Below are 14,279 nucleotides of genomic sequence, written 5' to 3'. Positions count from 1 at the left end.
GGTTAAAAATGACAATTTCCCAAAACAAGGATTCAGCTGGTTAATTCAGATAAAGCAATAGCTGTGTGTAGCATTTAAAAAAAAAGGCACACTGGAAGGAACTGTGTGTTGAGACGCAATAATTGCAGATAAGTAATTATACACAGGGCAAGCGAATACTGCGATTATGCCCACGTTCAACACTGTGCACATGTGCACTCTCTCTACAGCCGAATATGTTTAAATAATCCGTCGAGGGCATGAATAGGCAGCCATGTGGTTGTGGTGAGAGACCTTTTTTTCAAGCTCCCAGCAGGGCAATTGACTCAGAGCTAGCGGGGCTGATGAGGGAAAGTGTAGGCTAACGTGTTAAGATAAGAACATCTGCTCTGATAATGGCAGTCAGCGGGACGCGCTCGAAGAATCAGCTCCCATAGAAGTCAGACAAAATAGCACAGGATTCTAGATGTCTAGAATTCAAATTTCTCAGGTTTTTCCTTCTTCATCCTACTGATGAAGACTCCATTGAAGTGGTATAACAAAAAATTATACCACAGCGCTGTTGAATGTTTGATTCTGATTGGTCAGAAAGTGTTGAGTCATTGTCAAAAGCAGCAGCTCTGACAGTAGTTCCATCTGTAATTCAATGACAAAAACTAATTATTCTACTGCCGCAAGACTGATGTAAAATTAATCAGGACACGGCTGGATTACAGTGTGAGATACAATTCAATTCAATTCAATTTGATTTGTATAGCATTTTTAACAAATGGACATTGTCTTAAATCAGCTTTACAGAACACAAGAAATATAGCACAAAAAGTTTGTATTTATCACTAATGAACAAGCCTGAGGTGACTGAGGTGACTGTGGTGAGGAAAAACTCCCTTAAATGGAAGAGGAAGAAACCTTGAGAGGAACCAGAATCAAAGGTGAACCTTATCCTCATTTGGGTGACACTGGACGGTGTGATTATAAACTGTTATAAACACCAAAGTGTGTTATAATGAATAATGTCCTTTCTATAGTCAGACACAGACTGAGAATTGTGCATTGATTAGGAGGTTGTTGATTTCAGAGACCACATGTAGATGCCATCTTCTCTTTGACTGTCCGAAATCTATAAAAATACAGGAGCTGGTACATCTCTAGATGCCTCAGGATCCTTACAGACACAGACCTATAACCTGACACAGAATTTTGCTTCATGGTTGAAGATAACACCAAAATGTCAATACTTTTTATCAAGCAGTTGGGGCGTAAATGAGTTTGATATCACCATTTACTTTTCTATTATTCTATTGCTTTAAGCTGTAGGTGCTAATAGAAACTAATTTATTTGGAGGATGTTCCAACAACATTAAATTTGGAATTAAATAGTTAAAAAGTATTGCATGTTGAGAAAGGTTTATGTAAATACAGAGGGAGTTAAGACAGTAGAGGTCATGTGATCCATGGCAAAGATCACACACTACTTCTCCTTTGTCTCATATGATACAATGAAGATAAACACTGGAATCGTTCAAAGAAAATTGATTTGTAATACTAGTCGTCCATCCACTGCTACACATTATTACCATGGCAACCATAGTAGGAACACCTACTGATGTACCGAAGAGGTGCAGCAAGAAAATCTCTGTATGTGTGAACTCTACACTGTTGAAACTCGGAAGTTTATTCCAAATTTATAACAGCACATCCTGAAGTGTTTTCTTTCTCTTCTATCACAACAATTTTCCAATGATTACAACTCGTTTGTAAGAATTAAAGAATGACATGGTGTAGGATTTACTAGATCACGATGTTGTATATTAATTCTAAGGGAAATGATGGCTCTGGGTTTACTGATTGGAAGGTCGATGGTTCAAGCCTAATCACCACCAAGCTGCCAATATTGGGTCCTTGAGCAAGGCCCTTAACCCTCTCTGCTTCAGGGATGCTGAATCAGAGCTGACCCTGTGCTCTGACCCCAACATCCTAAACTGGGATATGCAAAGACAGGAATTTTACTGTGCTGTAATGTTTATGTGACTTACAAAAAAGGTTTCTATTTTATTTGCTAGTTTTGCTCAGAGATGAATGATACAGAAAACTGCTAGAAGGCTGATGACTTGGATGAGTGTATTTAATTTATGACTGTGCAGTGACATCCTGTTCAAGGTGAAGTGCATGGAAGGAAAACTGTGACACTGAGAACAGCAAGGAGATTTTAAATAGAAATCTTTTTTTAAAATGGTGGAAAAAGATTATTATTATTAAATGATGCTTCTTCCAAAAAAAAAACAAAAAACCACAGACTCCGGACTGACTGTACTCTGGACAATTGGACTGTAGTTGGTGAATAATTCATAGTAGCTACAAAATAATATTCTTTAGGATGAGTATCCGAATAATAACACGAGCCCTGGAGGGTTTAAATTGAGCCACAATTAAAAATCATTTTATTAAACAATAATGTAACAAAGAAAAAAAAAACAATGAAATGCTAAGGCTAAATATGATGCAGTGGATTACTATGCTGCATGATGCTAAAAACCCTGACAAATGAAAAAGTAGAAAATAGTAGTTTTATGCCAGATTGCCTCTTTACTAAGTCCCAATTCTTCTTTTCAAGAACCTGATGTGCATCATTTCCTCAATGTCCTCAGAAACATTTGGGCCAACATGTATCTGTTAGAAATTTATTTAAAAAAAAAACACATTAGGAGGATTATAGCTTAGTTAATGAAAAAAGAAACGATGATATAAAGACACACACACGTACACGTACACACACACACTCATCGAATGTAACAGTGCTGAGCCTCATTCGCCTCCTCCCTTTCCCCCCTGCTAGGGGACCCACAGCTGCGCAAGCCAGGTGCGTTCCACCCCAACACACACACACACACACACACACACACACACACACACACACACACACACACACACACACACACACACGCACACACACACACACAAACACACACACACACTTCCACCCACCAACGGCCCCAGCAGGAAATGCCTAATACCCATTTTAGAATGATGCCACTGTGCCAGCGTGACAGGGTGCCCATCCCCGTGGGGACCAAGGCCTGGAGACTGTCGCCACGGAGACTATCACCAGGAGGCCAACGCCTGGCAACAGCAACTGCAGGCACAAATAAAGACAAAGATGCAACAAATAATTTTTTTGTATTTATTACATTATATTCATTAAATGGAACTTCACTTCATCCCATTGCCAGCTCTATCATTGAATAACTCTGGTTCACTAGGTTACATACTTAAGATACCACGAGTCTAAAACATCGTTGAAGTCTTTTTTTTTAATATATACATATATGCAACAAACAAGGAAGGACGTGCTATTTGAAGTGTTTCATGAATAAGTAGGTCTTCAACTACTGCATAACTACTGTATATCCAGATAAAGCTCTGTGAACATGTGCATTGTTAAAAAAAAAAAGTGCTATTTAGATGATTCATCCAAAATCTTGGCCAAATCCTATACCAGGTTGTGAGATACCTGTCCAGGTGTTGTCCCTGTCAGATTATGATCCTTTAAGTGGATTGGTGAAACATGACCGTCTTCTTCTTACATCATCAATCAGTGTGATCTGCACTCATGTTAGTGATTTTTTTTTTTTTACATTTCACCATTGCTCATGCTGTATCTGTATATGTCTTATTAACTCTGTGTAATGTTGTGCATTCACATCATTTTGGCAGACACCCTTATGCAGAGCAACTTATGTTTTATCTCATTTTACACAGCTGAGAAGTTGAGGGTTAGGGGCCTTAATGGACCTGGGGCTTCAAGCTTGCAACCTTCCAATCAGTAGCCCCAATCTATGGATTTTAGTACAAAATTTCTGATGCTCCAGTATGTTGTTGTCATGTATTTTTAGTTGCAGGGGTATCAAATCAGCCTCCGGTGAAGACATTACAGTTAAACTGTTCTTTTGAGTGAAATTTGTGTGTGATAGGAAAATCAGGCTGAAAATCATTCACTGTTAAAGTGCAAACATTAGCATTAACACAGTGCGATAGCGATATCATTTCAACATATGATATGGGAAATATGATTCATCATGAGAACATGGTCGGAAAAGTGATGAAAGTGTGTACTCGCTAACTGCATTAAGTTTCAAGCAACAGAATTTCCGCAAACTATCTCTAATTCTCACCCACATCAAACATGAAAGCCGGGCCAGTATGTGTGTGTGTGTGTGTGTGTGTGTGCACACACATGTGCACACATGTACATTAGCTATTTCTGTCAGTGGCTTACCACAGTACTCACACTCTTGCTTGTTTCACATAGCAGCCCAGTACACATACATACATTACCAAAAATACACCAGAAGTTGATGCTGAGTCTTACATAAATAGATATTGGGAAGATATTGATAATGTAAGATATGTATGTGTATAAGACTGAGTATGTTTCCTGGTTTGTAAGTAAAGTACAAATGGAGAAAGGCAGCTGGTTATTATACAGGCAACTGGCCAATCAGATCGAAGCGATTGCCTGCAAAGTAAGCCGTTTGGCCAAATGTCGTCTTGACGTAATGGAAACTTAAGCGAAGCCGACCACAACAGAGAATGCAGAGGTGTGTGTTTGTGTGATGTGCTCTTCAAACTTTGCCACGTGCGGTCACACGCTCACCTCTAACTTTTCCATTTGAAAGATGTCAGACCAGCAGATCTCACCGGATGTTTTTTGAGGTCAGAGGGAAAAAATAGCTTGGTACTAAAGATCCTCTCTTATCTGATGTGTGTGTATCTCTTTATCTGGGTGTGAGGGCAGTGGTGAGCTATACTTCTGCTATGAAACAGTTCAGAGAAATCAAGCACCTGTAAATCAGACTTCAGGGGCAGAAATTCATTCTGAGTTTGTAACTTTTTGACAGTTACCAGTGTGGTTTCAGCTGTGCTGCAGTTTGCACCAACATGAATGAGTGAACACGTGAATGAACTATTGGGGATTTTGCTCAGCATTGTATACATATTCATACAGCTACTGGAGATAGTGTGGACTCAGAGCTTCAACCTAGCATCACTACAACAATTACACAAGTACTTTACTAAACAGGGTGATATCGGCCTAGCTGCATTAGCTCGTAAGGCATGTGGACTTAATAAAACATGATTAAATCTTAATTATTATAATGTACAGAGTATTTCACTGATTTTCTCTGGTTTGGGCATTGTGGATGTTTTCACATCTAGTATCTACTTTGTTTGATAAACTGTCTCCTAACATGATCTAAGCAGGCAGACCCCGTCGCAAGGTACAACAATGACTGAAATAAAAACAATTCTGTCATTTTGGCTAAATAATGTAAAGATGCCAACTTATATTACAGACAGAATAAAAACAGACTTTTCATAATCTGTTTGATTCTTTCCAAAATTTGGCCACAGTGGCATCAGGTTTATGTCAGGTGCCACACAGACAATCCATTTCCCTTTATGCAGCGACCTACAATCAACTTCCTCTGTGTTCTGTCCATATCAAGCATCTTTCCAAGCTTTCCTGGTACCTTACTGACTTTTGACTTTTTTTAGATTCAGTTTTAATAAACCACGCTAAACTGCACTTGCATCCATCTCAGCATCTCTGTTCTGACAGACAGGTAGGGTCTGCCACAAATTTATATACAGCAGGGCTCTCAAGTTTTGAAGACAGGCAAGGGTGACATCTCCAACCCCCCCTTAACCCCCCACCCCCACCCCAATTTTCATTGGTCGTTGCGTTAAATCTTACCCAGATAGTGCTATTTTCTGATTGGCTATTGGATATTGTGTAGCCTCTTTTTTTTTTTTTTTTTTTGATTGGCTAATAAGTGTCAGGCTCGACTAAGAACTCCAGGGGAGACTTGATTCCTGCCCGATTCCATAGAGACAGCGGTGTGGACTGATACATTTTGGGTGCTGCGGCTTATTAAATATATGATAAATAGTCAAAAAGTTTTTCTGCGTGAGAAATACGATGTATGGCGAGAGAACATGAGAAAAGACCAAAATGCGTGACTGTCACTCTCAATGTGTGACACTTGGCAGCCCTGATACAGTGTATATATGTGTATATATACACAAGCAGATACAAAGAGAGAGAGAGAGCGAGAGAGAAATTGAGAGATATGTAGTTTATATACAGTATAATACAACTTTATAAAGCTACCCAACATCTATTTTATTATAAAAATCCTACCAATAGACACTAGTGCACTTTGTATGTAGACATTAACAACTACAATATTCAGATTACGAGAATGTTTCAACTCTTCAATTTTAATTTGAGTGAACGCTCCTGATAGTAAGCATTCCGACCGGTCTTTTTATTAACCTACTTATTTAGTTCCTCAAATAGTTCCTCCTCCTTCTATTAATAGGGCACTTCACTCCATTTCCTTCCATCAAACACACAGTGTATCATTGCAGTGTATCAATGTATTTTCTCTTTAGAGCAGTTATTACCTGCTGAGGTTATCCATGGCCCGTATCGTTAATGTTTAAGTTATATTAAAAGTTTTTTATTCATTATTTTTGTTCAGCCCCCCCTCCTTTTTTAGCTCAAAATAGCATGGTTTAAGACTCTGCTTCATTTGTCTTCCTCTTGTAACTTAGATGAGATACCTAGAGATGAAGATTAGAGACAGATGCAGGTGAGAATACGAACATGCGAGGCTGCTCCTATACATTTGTGTATGTATGTGTGTGTGTTCATATGGAGGAAACCAAATTCAATGTATCTCCTGTGCAGCTGCTCCTGAACACCCACTCTCTTCCTGCTGGAGTGTCTGTGCTGGTGTTTCTGTAGGTCTGTGTATGTGCATATGGATATAAGTGCCTTAATGCACATGGCAACTTTATAGCACACTAATTTATGGACTGTTTAAATTACCACACAAACCTTGAAGAAAAACGCAATTTTAAGGAAATTTTATAATATTTCTATATTATTCTGTATCGTTATAGTTTTTTTCCATCATTTTATATCAAAAGAAGATTTTATATGATACACGGTCACATCCAAAAAAATCAGTTTCAATGCATGATGATGATTTTAAAAAAGATCTTATTAAAAAAATGAATTTTGTTCTATTTTATTCTGTTACACTCTCTCTCACTCACTCATTTTCTACCGCTTATCCAAACTACCTCGGGTCACGGGGTATCATCGGGCATCAAGGCAGGATACACCCTGGACGGAGTGCCAACCCATCGCAGGGCACACACACACTCTCATTCACTCACGCAATCACACTATTCTGTTAAACATTTACAAGGCATTTAAAAATTAAAATAATACCTCCATGTATTTAAACTAATGTACATTGCAATATATATATATATATATTTAGTGTATGAATGAGAATTTCATCATTTCCCTGTACTGAGAGAAGAACAGAAAAACAAAGCGCAAACTTTGTCATTGCACCTTGATATGAAAAACATTTCTTCAGTCAAAGGTATCTGTAAAGCAAGCTCAAACTGTGTAGGATACATGCTGTCAAAAATGGGACATTTTCCAAAGAAAAGAATTTATTGTGGCGATCTTAGAATTTAAGAATTTAACAATATAGAATAAGAAATGACAGGTTATGGGTTTGAGATAAAAAAAACAACTACAAACCTAAAAATACTTATTTTATGTGTTATTTTATTGTGAAATATGAAGTATAAAGCATTCCCAGGTGAATAGATTAATTAAATCTTGCATGTTTTTGATCGACACAATAGAGGAATAAAGAAGATAAGTAACTGTAAGTGCACCTAAAGTACTGAAATACTGGAATACATTTAGTCATTTCTTTCTTCTTCTTTTTTTTTTTTTCCTATGAATATAGGATGCTTCACTTTTTTAATTGACATTTTTAGATGGATATTCAGGCTTCATATTCTATAATTGTGTTTGATACGTTTTAAAGGCTCCTCGTTCTAAAAAAAAACTAAATGTAAATTTGTTTGCTAATAAACCAGACATTTTATTACGTGTGATATGTACATGATTGCGATCTATGCCATTCAGTTTTTTATAGTAAGACTTTCTCTCATACCTGTAGCTTTCTGTTTGAGTATAATAGTTGATTTATGAATAAACTCTGAACATTTAGATGTGTTGTTGTAAAGAACCGACAGTTTTGGGTTTACAGCGTTTCTGCTCTTGTCTCAGTGTAGGAAAACGTGTCGATGTTATGTTGGAAAAATGTTCAAGCTGTTGAAACACTAAAAAGACGACACAAAATGAAATGGTGTGTAAACAACAAATTTGGATGTAATTAGATAGAGTTTATACTGAGTGGTGGACTCAGACACTGTGTGTGTGTGTGTGTGTGTGTGTGTGTGTGTGTGTGTGTGTGTGTGTGTGTGTGTGTGTGTGTGTGTGTGTGTGTGTGTGTGTTTTAACAATAGGCCACCTAAACCTAGTAATGATTTGTTTGACACACACACATCCCACATACACACAGATACACACTAATACATGCATACACACATCCCACGCAGTGCAATTCGCCCACGCACCTCTGCAGCCTGCACAATGCAGCCCGCTGCAAAGTCTGTGTGTTTTTTCGTGAGATTTGCGACTCAATCTTGTGTAACCACACATCAAAACAACATCTCATTGTGCTGATATCTGGTTGTATTGTTCTCTAGGTAGCAGGGTGTTCCACTTTGATATCTCTTAACAAAGAAATAGGGCAAAGGTACAGAGAGAAAACCATAACGAGTTATCGGTGAGGATTCACCAACAATCTCTGAAATATTGTAAACACACGTGCACATGTATTTTACTGCTTGAAAAACAAAAACATTGTAAAACACGTCCTTGAGTGGCCTAATGCTTTTTTAATTATTTTATAAGGTAGATTGTTAACAGTAAAATTTGGATGATAAGCGACAAATAATAGAGTATTGTTTAGATATTCTTTACAATTTTCCACTCAACTTCAAACTGTTGTAGAAAAGACATTATTTACATTGACATTATTTCCTGTCCAGTGTCACCCAAATGACGATGAGGTTCACTTCTGAGTCTGCTTCCTCTCAAGGTTTCTTCCTCATATCATCTCAGGGAGTTTTTTCTTTCAACTGTCGCCTCATTCTTGCTCATCAGGGATAGATGTTAGAGATAAATAGTAACTTAATTCTGTTTCTATGCTTCTGTGAATCTGCTTTGAGTCAATTGTTAAAAGCGTTATACAAATAAACTGAATTGAGAACAGTGGCTTAAAGATAGGGTTCTAGTCATGTCCACCAGTGTCAAGGCCAAATCCAGAGTTCAAAGGAAGTTAAGTCCAAACGACAGCTCTGACCAAGTCAAGATCGAAGCCACAAACCGTCGATTTATTCGCCAATGATTAGGTTTTTTTGTAGAAAGGATTACTTCAAACGTCATGCATGCGAAAAGAAAAGACAACACGAGCGTCACTTTTACAAATTGCAATTTACAAGTTACAATTGATAACTCAGAGACAAAATTTATACAAATCGACTGCTTAATTAATGCCATGAGATTGGACTTGAGTCCTACAGCACTACATACTTTTACTCCCTTTTTTTTATGTTTAATTTGTTTCTTTTGTTACTGATTTTGTTTTGTGATGCGTCACTTTTTTCCTCCTAAGATTTATGATGCAACTTGTGTTTTTTTTTAGTGGAAAACATCTGGAATTGATGAATTTGCAGGCACAGGATTTATCTTTTAATCTCCTACCAGTAAAGACATATGTAATACTGGTGTAACTTGCTATGACAGCTGGACTCATGTTGCACGTATGCGAGTAGAACATCTATCTAGCCAATTTAAATGAACCTTTTCTCAGTTTGTCAATCTATTCGAAACCCTAAAGCTTCTATATACAGAACCATACAACAGAGTTTTCTTGATAAGATGGTTTCTTCAGATCCCCTGTATGAATCTGAGAACCATCAGCTATCCAAATAAACTTTCTGAGGAACCATTTTGCATTGTGCTTTAATATGTGATGACAAAATATTAAAAAAATCCAAAATGTGTCAAAACTAGGCACAGAAATATGATTAAAATGAAGCACTTTGAATAAACGTTTTAACACTAGTGATGGAAATGCCGTCGTAAAGGATGATAATAAACATCAGTATGATAAAGCCCAGGGACTACAGTGTGTAAATGACTACATGAAATCATCCAACAGAACACCTGCCATTCAAGTCAACACTTCGCTTTAGATCATAATCAATAAAATGGCAGGTTCCTGATATTTGGTACTGAAACTCCTGTAAAGTCTCCTGTAATGTCTGGTACTCATTCACTTAACATGATGCTGATAGAAATGGACTTGTGTACTATACTAGGATGTGTATAGTTCTGGATTAGTTCTGAATTACTTTTTCTGTGTGAGAAGGGTAGTGAGCAGGTTTGTGTGTGTGTGTGTGTGTGTGTGTGTGTGTGTGTGACAAAGTCAGCCAATAAACAACTGAAGAACACTAGATGTAAATGTGATAAAAAGTCTGAGAGTGCATATTGTCATGATTCCTTGTTCTGTACTGGTGGTAAAAGCATACATACATACGTACACACACACACACACACACACACACACACACACACACACACACACACACACACACACACACACACACACACACACACACACACACACACACACACAGCTTTCTCTGTGTTGCCCACTGAAGCTACTGTTTTCTGGACAGAACATCTGCGAACTGTGGGCGGTGGGTAGCACCAGTTGGTCTCTCCACCTCCCTTCTTCTCTGTCTCTCTTTCTCTCTTATAAGTGTTTCCTTTTAGGGCCATTTGACCTCCACTTTAATAGAGTCAGCACCACCCCTCCCCTCCTCAATCTTTCTCACACACACTCACTCCTCTCCTTTGGTAAGCTGGAGTGTGTCATCGTGTCCGGTTGCACTGCATGTGTGTGACTCTCTCTCTCTTTCTCTTTCTCTCTCTCCCCCTGCACCTGTGATAGAGAGACAGGAAACACAGAAATAACTGCTGACTGTCTTCATCCCGTGCCACATGCGTCACTGTGTGTGTGTGTGTGTGTGTGTGTGTGTGTGTGTATAGCGATGGGAGAGACACTTGCACCTGGACAGTTTGGCTCTGTCACACTCACTGCCTTCACACTGTGACACCCAGCCACCAGTACCATTAGAGAGAGAGAGAGAGAGAGAGAGAGAGAGAGAGAGAGAGAGAGAGAGAGAGAGAGAGAGAGAGAGAGAGAGCGCAATAGGAATGGAGAAGGAGAGGGAGTGGAAAAATAATAAAGAGAGCAGCCTGAAGAATGAAGGAGGGTGACAGAGAAAGAGAGAGACAAACAAAGCGATCTATCTTTGCCCAGAGAAATCTGGCCTGACATGAAACCCTACTGCTATACTGTATGATTATCTTTTTCTTATTTTGCAAGACATCAGCTTCAATATTATGCTAGCAACAATGAAGCCAAATATAACTAGATATTAGCTAGCTAAAATGATTTATTAATATAAGAATATATTTTTCTTTGATAGGATTATGTTATGTTACAAATCCTAACTTCATTCGATAGATAGATTGATAGATAGATAGATAGATAGATAGATAGATAGATAGATAGATAGATAGATAGATAGATAGACAGACAACTATTGACATTGCATATTACAGGTACCCTGTAATTGAGTTTATTTTCTGGTTTGTGAAAGTTGGAGGAGTTTTTTTGAAGGCTATGGAGTGGTGATATTATTTATTGTAGTCTAATATAGAAGTATTCTACACTTTTCCACTGGTGTGGAACAGAAAACTGAGAAGGTCAGAGACCTGGGGGTGTTGACATTTCACCATTATGGCAACCTTAGCAACTCAAGATTATTTACTACAAATTAAACATTAAACTATGACATGAAAAGTGCTGAGGTTTTGTTCAAAAAAGAGATTTGCTTAAGATGGTGGTCCAAGAAATAAACCTTTCAGCGATCATACTGTACACAACAAAGTACAATAAATACATTTTTAAAAAATCCATAATTGGCTATATGTTTGTATCGTGTATAAATGCTACAGGATTTGACATTGAGCCTAAAACACTACATCCAAAGATGTTATTTTTTATTTTTATATCTTCAGTTGCCAAAAACCGCCATGTCAATGGAAAGGAGCAAAATATGAAAGACTAGTGGAAAATCTTTAAAGTACTTCATTCAAAAAAAGTCAAACTGAAATATACAGGAGACTATAAAAAGATTCAAAACTCTTAAGTCTTTAATATCAACGCAAAGTGGAAAAGATATTTATCAGTGAGAGAGAAACCAATTTAAGTGCAAGGCAGCAAGACTACTACAGGATCAAACCTGAACTTATAAGGCATGTAACCATGCAAGTCAAGCATACACAGGCAAATGAGAAACGCAAGCTATCTGATATCTTACAGATACAAAAATAACCTCAAAGAGAGAGAGATAGAGAGAGGGAGAGAGAGAGAGAGAGAGAGAGAGAGAGAGCACCTGCAGTGTGGTCCACACCTACACACAGGTGTCAGGAAGAGACAGACACAAAGAAAAGAAAGAAAAGAGAAAAAATAGAGTGAGGGAAATCAGACTGCGGTTGACAAAAAAGCTTTTTCTAGATTTGACTCCACCTGTGTGTGTGTGTGTGTGTGTGTGTGTTTAGCTGTACAGTAACCTAATATACAGTACTCCTGGGCAGAACGAAGGTGAAGGTGTATTTTACCAGCTTTGTATACAAAAAACGAACAGACTAACACTTATTGTGTGTTTGGGTATGAATTTGCTCATGTAAGGAAAAACCTTGGGCCTAATGTTGAGTGCTTTAGTCATGATCTCAGGATACATTGAATGCTGGATATTTCACAAAATAAAAAGAAGCATGTATGAAAAATGTGTGAAAGCATACATGCTGATTTTGAAGACAAGTGTAATTCTTTCCTATGTGTGAGTCTTACATGTGAGTGAGTAAGTATGTGTGGGTGTATGTATAAGTATGCGTGTTGTTTCCCAGAAATCTGTCTGCTCTCGCAGGTGCTGTGTGAATTGAGTAGCGTTTGCAAGACAGTCTGTGTTTGATTGTACAGACATTATCAGAGTTGACAGATATTGTCTCATGATGATGATGTCATCATATTCAAACCACTGTGACTTGAATTGGAAGAGTTTACTTGGTTTCAAGAGAAGTCTATAGGTGACGAGATGTGTGATGGACAACATGGTGATGAGCATTCAGTGTGTATTCAAATGTCATGTTTTCAGTGTTGCAGAGCTGGAGAGTGCGACAGGGTGTCTGTTTGAAGCCCACTGATGTTAATGGTTACCTTCCCAAAACAGTGATTAGTATTGTATAGAATGTTTTAGGTTTACCCAAGTACTGTGTCTGTATATGATCAAAAGGCAATATTGCTATAAACTAATTAAAAGCAGAGGAGGGGGACTTTACACTGATCACAGTGTGTGCAACTATATTGATATGACATCACTTCTTAAACAGGGAAGAAACTGTTGAGGGGGATTTTCTGTGTTTTTTTTTATCTGTTGTAGGTTGGGAATTGCAACAAATGCAACATTAGAGGTAGAGTCTGAGCAGTAGTGTTAGAGGTAGAATCTGAACATTAAAGTCTGTTAGAGGTGGAGTCTGAGCTGTAGAGTCTGTTAGAGGTAGAATCTGAGCAATAGATCTGTTATACCCCTTTTCCACCAGAAAGAACCGGGTGCTGGTGCTGGTTCGAAGTTGGTTCCACTGACGAGCCTTCTTAGAACCGGTTTGCCTTTCCAACACAACATCAACAACGGCGGATGTTGCTTTACTGTTAATGCTCATGGCTTTGCGAGCCTACATTGGCATCCAAACGTGGCGAATCCAACATGTACTGTATGTGCAACTCAATGTAATTTGTATAAACGGAGGTTGCAATCGAGAATAACGGAAAACACATAACAGTATTTTATCATTAACGCAGAAAAAAGTTAGCTTTAGCATGTAGCTACCTACTATTATGTGTGCTAAAAATGGATCATATTGCGTTAAAGTAAAAATGTATTAAACATTAGTATACTTAAGATACATTATCAAAGGTGCTGACAGTAACCCCGCCCCAGCCACTGACACAAGCGGTTCTTAAGTCAAGACCAGCAATGATTTGGTGCTACTTAAGAACCACTTTTCCTGGTTCAGAGCCAGTGCTTCGGGTGGCGAAAAAAAAAAAAAAACCCAACTGATTTTAAATTAGGCTCTGAACCAGCACTCAAACTGGCTTGGTGGAAAAGGGGCATTAGAGGTAGAGTCTGAGCAGTAGAGAAAGTTTGAAGTAGAGTCT

The sequence above is a fragment of the Tachysurus fulvidraco genome, chromosome 12 (assembly GCF_022655615.1).
Source record: "Tachysurus fulvidraco isolate hzauxx_2018 chromosome 12, HZAU_PFXX_2.0, whole genome shotgun sequence".
Lineage (NCBI taxonomy): Eukaryota > Metazoa > Chordata > Actinopteri > Siluriformes > Bagridae > Tachysurus > Tachysurus fulvidraco.
This window is presented reverse-complemented; position numbering follows the sequence as displayed.